This window comes from Lepisosteus oculatus, chromosome 9 (assembly GCF_040954835.1).
Source record: "Lepisosteus oculatus isolate fLepOcu1 chromosome 9, fLepOcu1.hap2, whole genome shotgun sequence".
In the NCBI taxonomy this organism is placed as follows: Eukaryota; Metazoa; Chordata; class Actinopteri; order Semionotiformes; family Lepisosteidae; genus Lepisosteus; species Lepisosteus oculatus.
This window is the reverse complement of record NC_090704.1, coordinates 41,259,791-41,269,644: the sequence shown is the minus strand read 5'-3', so window position 1 is coordinate 41,269,644 and position 9,854 is coordinate 41,259,791.

The following is a 9,854-nucleotide window of genomic DNA, read 5'->3' as shown; positions in this document are numbered from 1 at the left end:
ACTCAGATTCCCAAGACTCAGACAGGCTGTCCAGACACTCTTATGGTCCTAAACTGAGTATATCTGGGAGTACGAATGGAATCAACATGATTCACACCGCGGAAAGTTAGGTGCCGCAGCTCAGACAGAGATTGTGTGGTATTTACAGCTTTTCATCTTCAATTTTAAGTTCTTCATCCCCTGCTCAATAAAATGATGAAAGAGGAATGACTGTTCCAACTGCAGAAGTGGTTTGCCTCTTGGGACAGCTGTCACGATCACTCAAAATGTTTCAGTATGGCCACAAAAAATCTCTTGGAGAGTGGGAGATAGCCTTGGGGGTTTGCTTCTGATGCAGGAAGAACCCCAAGATCCTATTGACTATCACCATCATCCCCCTGCTGTCTGGCTTCGTTCTGTAGGATTTTTTTAAAAAAAGCATGGAGGCATTAGCTGTTGAGATTCACTGAGTGAAAGACTGATTCTCTTCAACTGCACCTCCTTTAAAGTGTCTGTCTGTGGAATGGGATTGCTGAATTCCAGATGCATTATTGTGAGTAACAGTATCCCTTATACAGTAGCAAAGTTTGCCCAAAGCTTCACAGTGACTGCAAGACTTCAGCAGCCGAGACAGCTTCTGGGACAAAATACCACAGAATGGCACAGCAACACAGAAAGAGGTGACATCATCCCATTAAAGACAATCGCTTCAATCTGGGTTCAGTTCTTTCTTTGGTGATTTATTTTTGTCTTGCTGAATAAAACATTATGGTTATGTCCTTTAGGCATTTCCTTCTTCCCTATAAACCAACATTCCTGTCTTTACTTGAAATTCCCAGCAATTAGACTAACCCCCCCCCCCCCCAAAAAACAAAATCCCAAAATTCTGTTCTGAGACCCATGGTTAGAATGCAAGTAATGAAAACAACAGGAATAATAATAAGAAATAATTTGGAAAATATAGTGCGTATTTGCAGCTCCTCCATTACATCACTGACATTATTCTTGGCAGCACTATAGTGACTGCCTTGGGCTTCTGGGAAAGCATTTCCGCAGTTTTTCTGTTATTTAGTTTTTTTTTTTTACCATTTAGTGCTTAAACAGGACTCAGCCACAATGAGTATTCAAAGTTCTTTAATTCTGCACAGAGAAGCCCTTTAAAAACTCCACTAAGTCAACCCCCCCCCCCCCCCACTGTTCTGCAAGTTAATAAAAAACAGTTGCTGTCCATTACTGAACTGCATCACGTGGTTATGAGTATCTTGTCTCGTAGAACACCACACTATATTCCAGAGTTTGCTGCTCGCTTGTGACAAACATTCCATACATAAGTTCCATAACCTTATTCCATATCCAACAAACTACATTTCAGTAGTTTCTTGAAATTCTTATTAAGACCAAATGAGCCGATGTATAGACAGGAATAATGTGCTTAATACTCCTCCTAGCCAAAGATCACTGCTGTCGCAACCTCCCTTATGTATGAGGAATGAACTAGGGAGACAGCTGCAAGGGTGCAGTTGGGGTGGAGTTGAGCTAGAAAAGAGGCGCACAGAGCTGTGGGCAGCTGGCTATTATTTATACATAGGAGAGTGGAAGTGCTAGATTATAGTCTTCTTGGATCTTTATTAAATAACCCAATCTACGGTGGGGCAAAAAAGAATGTCACACATGCACTGGCAGGGTGGCACTGTGGCACAGTGGTCAGCGGGAGCCCTGAGTTCAATTCCTGCAGTGCTATCTGTGTAGAGTATGTATGTTCTCCCTGTGCTTCCTCTGCGTGCTCTGGTTTCCTCCCACAGTCCAAATACATCGTGGTAGGTTAACTGGCTTCTGGAAAAATGATGCCCAAGTGTGAGTGTGTGCTGGTGTCTGCCTTGCGCCTGTTGCTTGCTGAAACAGGTTCTGGCTCCCACATGACCCTGTATTGGATAGAAAGTGGATGGATGAACGCACTGGGGCTTTAATCTGAGAAATGTCCGGCACAGCCCAGCATGGTAGTACAATAGTGACAGGTGTGACCAGCAGAAGTAAAGCACAGCAAATATGTTGCTCAGCATTCTTGCAGTTTCTGGGGGTATCGCTGTATACACTTATCTATTCCAATTCTGGTGCTTCCTCCTAAAATGGCAAAAATAAGCAGGAACGCAATCTCATATAAACTTGCAACATTATTACTCCCAATTGAGATATACTATAGCTCAAACTGGAGTGTGGTCTGGTAAAGCACAGGAATATTGCTGCAAAGCTTGAGGAAGCGTGGTATAGGCCAACCTCTGGCTGAGCAAGGGAACTGCATGGCATCAGCATTATAAAGCCACAAACATGTGTCAAGTGTTCCATGGTAAACTTTTATAAACATCCTTCCGTGTGTGTAAATGATGAGGCTGCAATGATGTGGGAATATACCCAAGCTCTAAAGTTTTATTTTGACTTAAAACGAACCTAATCCCCAAATACATAATATTTATGAGCTTCAACTATAGTTATCTATAGAAAAATATCAGAGTCCCTAGAGCTAGAAAGTACAACATGAAAATTACATATCAAACAAAAGATATATCATATGTGACCTCTATAAGCCTAGAAATCCACCAGAGCTTCAGCCCCAGATCACTGTTGTTCAGGTGAAGTTGCTCCCCCAAAAAATGTTTAAAACAAACGTGAAGTCACCCAAGACGTTTCTCTTTTCCAGCAGCCTTGTGAACAAGGTTTATCATAGTTTGGCTTTTTTTTGCAGATTTTGCTCATGTTCGACATCTTTCTCCACCAAAAGGCGTTAAGTTTGAGTGTTCAAGGTTCAAGTAAAAAATACTCACTTTAAGAAAGCGCACACAGCACATGATTTTGCAACTCACCCTTTTGGGCTGTCGCTGGCAGGGGGTGAAAATCTTTGCAAAGCACTGGAGATGACTGACAGAAGATTCTGTATACTTCCATACAAATTGTTATCCTTTGCATGGGAGGTTCTTCAGAAATTCTCCTAAATGAGATTTGTGGAAGCCTGTCTGTCTTATGGGAGCATACCTTTGTCAGCTACTGTACAGTACATCACTTGTCAAGGACATCTTGGCAAAGTTATTTTCAGTCAAGCCTTCAATGACAAGATTTAAAACCCACAGGTTTATGCAGGCTGTCTAGACTTTCCCTTTATCTCGAGCTCTTTGTCTGATCTACGATAGATCTGACAGCACCGCACAGTAAAGCTGAATAAGGCCAATTACGTGAAAGTGCTGTTGTTACACAGGGCTGGCCAGTCTTTGTTTTGTGATGGACAGCTGAGACTCTCCGGTGAAATCTGCCGATCGATGCAAGCAGTACAATTAATGAAAGGAAATGACACATCCAGGGGAAAATATGCCAACACAATTTTGCTTTTAAGACCCACAGAGCCAAACCCACATCTTTCCCGCACTTATTTATATTTGCGCAGGAAGGCTGAGCCCCAATACACAAACATTTAGCCTGGCTCCCATGTCTGTATCACACTGATGTGGTCTACATGGGAGACGAGTGTATGATGACCGCACTGAGAGTCCACTTCCTGAAACCCTCTGAAGTGACTTCAAGTACATTTGAACAACAGCGGGAACAGACCCAATTAGTTTCATCCAAGCAATATAGTTGAAGGGGTGTCAAGGGTTCAACTAGTTTACAAGCCTACATAGGTACAAAGAGGTGGGGGATAAATGTGTGTCGTCAGAGAAGGTTAAAATTCAGGTCCTTCAGCTTTCATTTTTGTGAGCCTAAAATCTTGTTTGCCAGCGTTTTGTCAAGAGTGAACTGCACCTAGTCAAAATGAAACGGGATATTTTCCAGCAGAGTAAAACTCCTGATGGATTTTTTGTTTATCATTTTCTTGGAGGCTGAAAGTAATCTTGAATCAGACTGTGGCATTAATGTTAAAGCAAAAGTCCTTCTGTTTAAACTTTCAACAGTATTGATTGTCCAAAACGTGTTTTCGTTTGGGGTGACAGAGTGACATGCCATGACCACCCACAAAACAACGTGCCCCTTTCTTCAGGCTTCGAGAAGCTGTGTGTGCTCTAAATTGACAGCAGCCAGAGAAGAAGTGGAGGGGGCAGCCTATGCCTTTGATGAGCATCCTGCCAGTACACGCCGGCTTGTAATTTGCCTGGGAGACAAAATTTAATGGGAAGGAACCACTAATTGCCTGACTCTGGGTCAGAGAAGCTTTCTGCTGGGCATTTGTTCCTGTCGGCCAAGGTCTGCCCACGGGACGCCAACTTGAAGGAGCAAAAAGGGTGAAAGATATCTGACTCTTCTTGACAGAATTCTGCACAAGGAAAACAGCGAGAGGTCTGGGCAAGGTAGTGGCACTTGGGCAGGATCAAGGGGTTTGCCAGCCCAAAATACTTTAAAAGAAAATAGGCACGAGACATAAAAGGACGCGCTATGGAGTTCAGAGTGTGGCCGAGACTTCCTTCCTCCACCCACACCTCTGCCTATTACATCAAGCGCTCTTGAACATCTCCTTTCAAAACCCTTTGTGGAGAACGTTTTCAAAGCGCAACTGTCGCCGATTTTAGTTGCACGTTTTTATTCATCTCTGTCTATAACGAGGACTAGGCGGCGTACAAAAAACACACCAAGATAGGAGAAATGAAAGGGAGATTTTTTTTTCTTTCGCACAAGCAGGTTTTTTTTTTTTAGAGCGCAGGCATCTAAATTTGCCATTTCCCCTCCTCAACCCGTTTGTATAAAAACATACTGAGAGCTCCGTATGAATAGTGTAATGTTTACCTCGAGGAATGTTACACTCAGGTGTTTGTTTTAGCCTTTCCATGGCAGTTGACTCCAAAACAAACATTTTCGCGAAACCATAAACACAAACTGATTTGAATCAAGTCTGGGAGCTGACTGAAAGTTCTTTCGGAAAGATTAAAGAAAACCCATGAGACAAGTGAGCATAAAGCAAAGCTATAAAATCTTATCAGGAATTTGAAATCATGGAAGTATCTTATAGATTAAAACAAACATGTCCTTTCAAAATATGAAAACTCCAAACACTAGACCAGGGCTCTCCGACCAGCAGGTGTTACAGTTCACCATTAAATCGCCCATTTCTAAATCTTTTAAGCAGGAGATTGGTTACATTAAGTAATTTAGCCCTGAAAGACTAGGTTTCTCTTAACTGTGAATGGATTACTTAGCTGAGCCATCAATAACCTACAGTCATTTCCAATGTTTAGAAATGGGTGATGTGTAAGACTACCTGGACTAGGGCTGTCCAGGACCAGGGCTGGACTCCCGTCAGAGATTTAGCTTCAGGGGTGTCCATGTACAGTGCATAGTGCAGCAAGCCCTCAAACGCCCCGGAACTGAAGCAGCTGTGTGAGGAAGAGTGGGCCAGAATGCCTCTCAGGAGATGTTGAATTCAGGTACATTTGGAACAACAACATCCAAAAACTAAGTGTACTGAAAGGTTTATGGAGTGTTTTAGCCACAAGACAACTTCTCTTAACCCGCTTGGATGAGGGCTAACCTCCTGGCTAGAGGACGAGGAGGCTGTGCAGATAGAGGAGTGACCCACAGGTAGCTGCACAGGTGGAGATGAGATGGAAGTGAAATGAGATAAGATCACTTTATTGGCCTATACAATTTCTTGTATGAGGAATTTGTCTTTTTTCGCAGACCCCAACTTGCTCTCCATGAGACACACAGACAGGGAGAGAAGCTTGGGGTCAGAGCGCAGGGTCAGCCATTTTTATATGGCACCCCTGGAGCAGTTGGGGTTAAGGGCCTTGCTCAGGGGCCCAACAGAGTAGGATTCCTCTGCCGGCCGCGGGATACGAACAGGCAGCCTTCCAGCCACAGGCGCAGATCCTGAGCCAAAGAGCCACTGCACCGTTCGCTAAATGATGTCTGTGAGGGAGAGAAGGGGATCATGTGCAGTATTTATAATGTTTTAGGTGAGGACATGACATCAGGAACGATAATGAATTACTGGTCTGATTGAACTTGGCTGTTGTCATCCCTCCCAATCTTTCATTACAAGCTCCATTTATTACTGCTGAAGGGGCACCACAAGTTATTGAATCAAGGCGTGCACTTAACTTCTTCACACAAAGATATTGAATGCTGGTTGAAGTTTTTCAATAAATAATGACAAAGTCGAATTTGTCTGTGCTATTTGTCAAATGAGGTTAGTTTCATCTGCTGCTATTAGGACTTGTTGAAGAGCAGGTGAAGGTCATATATTTCTAAACAAGTGTAACCATAAAATCCTAAGGGGTTGCATTAACTTTTTCACTGCACTGTAGCTTGACAAATAAAAAAACAATGCAATAAGGTGTGAGGCAGGTTTTGAAGGTCAAATCTACAAAAACCCTGCTTTTCAAATTCATTTAGTTTGAGTGACCTACATTTTAAGTTGCCTACATTTAAGGCCATTGGGTTTTTAACAGCCTTCAACTGTTATTGAAATAAACACACACACACATTGAATGCTCTCTCAGGAAAATCTCACCAATCCTCCTCTTCGGGAAAAGCAAACACTGACATTCCTGGGCCAGGGAATGAGGGGAATGGAATGGTTCCGGAATGAAAAAAAAACGGACCGCAACCGAGCTGAGGATGAAGGAACTATTCTAGGTGGGTCTCCGGAGGAGAACCACAGAGCACAGGCTGTGATTTATGTCACCGAGGTGGGGCTGCCAAGAACAGTTACTCTAGCTGTGGAGTTCTACTTAACCAGGAAACTACGCAGAAAATGTCTTATCTGTGCCCAGAAGGAATGCTTTTGCCATTTCCATGTTGTTGGAAAAAAAAAACATTAACATTAACTCAAACAGAGTGATACGCTGGCGGCCACTGATGCATGGGTTTTGTACACAGATGTAGCAAGACTGCAGAGAGCAATTTCTTTCTTTTTAACCCTGTGGGACACCGTCTGCCATGACGATGAGTCAGCAAAGCAGTACAGTACTTATGCTTTTGGTAACTGCAAATTAGTGTATGAGCTCCCTGAAATGGCAGATAGGAAATGCCTTTACTGTTACTCGATTTGTTAACGCTGAAGACGGGCCGAAACGAATAGAAATATGTGCCTTGCACCTTTGCACTGTTTGTCAAGCAATTACCCCCCATGATGAAGATAAAATACCCTTGGACCTGCCATTGAATCGAGTGTGGATCTACTCACACATAACAAATGTGATTTGAAGTCTATAAAATCCAATTTCATTATTATAAGTGCAGTGGAGACTACATTATTCAACCAAGATAAATTTAGACCTGCTTTTTTATTGTGAGCAGGCACGTACATCACACTACGCCCATTGGAGAATATTGTCTTTGTATTGAGTATTAAGTTTTCCTGGTATAGATGGACTATCCTTTGCTGTGACAGAAGGGACTGTCACAAAGTCAATTCTCTATAGACTGGAAGAAGACTGCACATAACAAATCAACATAGTTGTATATAAATACAGCTGAACTAAGCATTGTATGAACCATAAAGTACTGAAGAGTTCTGATATTTTGAAAACTTAAAATTATTACAGTAATAACTCTAGTCAATCTGCAAGCAGCGTGTACACATATTAGCAAAAAGTCCCTCATTCTGTTTAGAGTCAGGTCAGCATTATTGAGGCTGAACTTATTTCAGTGCCCTGGGTCACAGTGGGACTGTGTGCGTTCTTGCAATATCAGATGGCCTGCTATTTACATTCTTTAACTCCTGCACAACCAGATAGTAGTATTCTCACACTGCTGCACCCGGACAGAAACCCTGGTAACACTGGAGCTCGGTCTTTGATTTCTATCTGGTAATTCTTTCTCAGAGTTTTTGCTTGGGGCAGCTGGCTGGACAGTCACGACAGTCTTTCCACTCCTGGGACTTGAACAGGCTGGGGCAATAGCAGGGGGAGTAGTAAGGGGGGTGAATTTCCGGGGGTTACAAACGTAAATATTCAAGCCCGATGTGTGCTTTTGCAGGACAGACCAACCTTAGTCCTAGCAAACAGCACTTCCCAAACAGTCTCAGCCCTTGGTACATTTCTAACATCCTATACTTTGCGAGGCACCTCGAGGCATTTTAAACTCATCAACACTAATACAGAAAGAAATCACATTTATTTCAAATTGAAGTATAAACAATCTAAATGAGGACTATTTGACTGCACATCTGGAAAGCACTGCTGAAGAGTACTGGGATCTCGTAGTCTTCACATTGTCTGAGCTCGCAGTAAATTAATTTAGTTTTTGGGCTTAAATGGTCAAAGAAGGGTAATTTGAACATACTGTAACTACAAAACGAGCAGTAATGCATTCCAAGTAATTGGCTGGCTATCCTCATTTCTTTAACATGCAATACATACAGCTCATTGAAGAGGGTGTTTGATGGTTGAGATTACCATTAATGAGAAGAACATAAATTACTTTATACCTTACTTACCATAAGGTGTTAAAAGTGTAATCAAAAGGAATACTCATATCCTTTCAGTCTCTTCCTCACACATTGGTCTTTGGGGGGGCTAAGCTTGTTTCAGCAGCCTGCCCAGCTCTGCCAAAGCATCTGTAACAGCGACAGAGCCACATGCTCAAGCTCAGATGCTGAGAATTAGTGAGCACTCCCTGGTCTGCATGCCCACCACAGCTGTTCCACATTACCCTTTGGAAAAGGCCTGCAGGCTACAGAGTGACGCAGAATGCAAAGAGCTCCTCTGTTTCTGCAAAAACCTTAAAATGCCGCAATTTCCTCTTTTCTACATTAGAACAAATATGAAACACAGGTGCATAACTCTCAGGCAGCCCAATAATCACTTTATCATTAAACATCACCATGAACTGGGCTTCAGAAAATAAAAATGTCTGCCAAAGAAACAGGAGAATTACTACAGCTTCTAATTTCCTCTGCTGAAGAATTATCATTAATCACATTTAATTAATGATAAGTACGTTTTATCAATTACGTTTCGGAAATGAATGTGATTTAATTTTCTGAAGGTTTCCTGCAGATCTCAGCTTTGTTGCATTGCAGCATTTAATGGAGAGGTGCTGCAATCTCTAAAACACCGCAGATTCGAGCCAACTGAAAAGGTTTCTTCAGCCGGAGAATTAAAGGCGGTGCTATCACCTAAGGCAAACTGTAGAAAGAATAATTGGAAAGTACCATTTATTTGAAACTGTAAGTTCAGGTCCAATATCTATTTTTGAAAACCAGAAGTTTGGAAATAAAACAGGGAAATAGTGAGGAGTGGAAGCATCACGCCACAGTCTGAAGAATCTCTTTGTAAGTTTTGTCACTTCATGTATCAGAGCTTAACCTTTTTGTTAAATGTTTTCAGTTTCTTTAGATGCAGAGCTGCTCAGCAATCAAGTTTGCAACACCCTTACAAAGACTGTTTTCTTCACTCGCATACAGAATTAGAATTATGACCCTAGAAAGGACCATACAGTCATCCAACAATACATTTAAGGTCAAATGAATTATTGATGTTATGGAAGACATGTATACTGCCTTTCATAGCTGGTCCAGGATATCAAACGCATAATAAATATAAATGATCAGATCTGTAACGTCTCCAGAAAAGTTTGAAACAGAACCAAATTGTTTATACAGAAACTCACGAATTACCTGGCGTCTGATTGTTTTGTTTTTTTGTAATAGTGAATTATTCAGGAATGAACAAGATGCCTCATTTACCAATTCAGTTGAGATGAGTTACTGAAAGCCATACAGATTAAAAGTATCGGGACATGAATTAAGTCCACCTCTTCTGAAGGAGACTGGTTTTTAATAATTTAATAAAAAGGACGTCCATTTTAGGTTTTCTATGCATAAAATGAATGAAAACAATGTATTCCAGCTCCCGGGAGGACTGTGCGATATCTGTGCCCTTCGCATGTGT